General features: G+C 34.9%; 1 long non-coding RNA gene across 1 annotated transcript; it reads left to right on the forward strand.

Moving 5' to 3' along the window:
- Positions 1–112: 112 nt before the first annotated feature.
- LOC111656596 (uncharacterized) lies at positions 113–758 on the forward strand. The gene is made up of 3 exons (XR_002760880.2): positions 113–312; positions 436–544; positions 661–758. It is a non-coding gene; the product is annotated as an uncharacterized LOC111656596 (long non-coding RNA).
- The last annotated feature ends 361 nt before the right edge of the window (positions 759–1,119 follow it).

Below are 1,119 nucleotides of genomic sequence, written 5' to 3' on the forward strand. Positions count from 1 at the left end.
AAAAAGAAAGAAAACAAAAACAAAAAAAAAAAACAAAAAAACCCCGAACCATTAAACAAGACACAACAGCACTCCTGTCGGCAGTTCAGTTCATTTAAATATTTGTTTTAGTGCAGGTTTAGGGATTTGTGTACATAAGATCAATCTCTTTCTTTTATTCTTATGGGACTGTTTGTCCTCGTCTTTTTTTCCTTTGTAGACATTCCTGTTGGCTGGGAGGAAAAGAAAGAAAAGTGCAACTTCAAATTACCTCATCTCCATTGATGCCACAGATTTATCAAGAGGTGGAGAGAATTTTGTTGGAAAGCTAAGGTACACTGAACTTAAAAACTCAATTCATTCATCCACACGCAGCACAGAAAGTATATGATGTGTCGTATCAGCTTCATTAGCTATGAGTTTTTAATTCATAAAGTCCTTTTATTCGTTGCTCAGATCAAATTTAATGGGGACAAAGTTCACAGTATTTGACAACGCTCTGAATCCAGAACGAGCTCTTCCAGACATGTCTAACGCACGGCAGGAATTAGCAGGGATCATCTATGTAAGTCGGTTTACAGCTCACTGCTAATTATCTACTGTGCATTTCCTGAATACCGTTTCATGAATATTGGAAGCGTAAGATGTGAAAATTCAAATATGACTCATTTCTGGCAACAGGAAACAAATGTCTTAGGAATGAAAGGACCCAGAAGGATGATGGTCATCATCCCAGGAATGAACAAGGACAACGAGCGAGTACCACTCCGACCCAGAAATGTAAGATAACTGGGGTTTTGTTTTCTCATTGTTGTTTGTTCGTTTTATTTCACTTGGATTTTTTCTTGGATTGCCTTTAGTCGAAAAATAAATACTGCAAAATAAATGTGTTAAATAACAGAATAGACCAGGAGCAATACATATGTTCTTACATAACAAGGGTCAGTTTACTGTATGTTTCTTTTACAGGGAAAACAAGTATATATATAACATATATACATATGTCTTTAACAAATACACAAACAAACATACAGAACATGTTCTTCTTCTCAGACATGCCTGTTTATCAAAAGTGATGAAAGAAAAATGGAATAAAGTGAAATTGAAAGAAAAGAACAGGCTTTTTTTTTTTTTTTTTAG

Source organism: Seriola lalandi, unplaced genomic scaffold (assembly GCF_002814215.2).
Source record: "Seriola lalandi dorsalis isolate HSWRI2012SDOR001 ecotype SW California unplaced genomic scaffold, Sedor1 jcf7180001958223, whole genome shotgun sequence".
Classification (NCBI taxonomy): domain Eukaryota; kingdom Metazoa; phylum Chordata; class Actinopteri; order Carangiformes; family Carangidae; genus Seriola; species Seriola lalandi.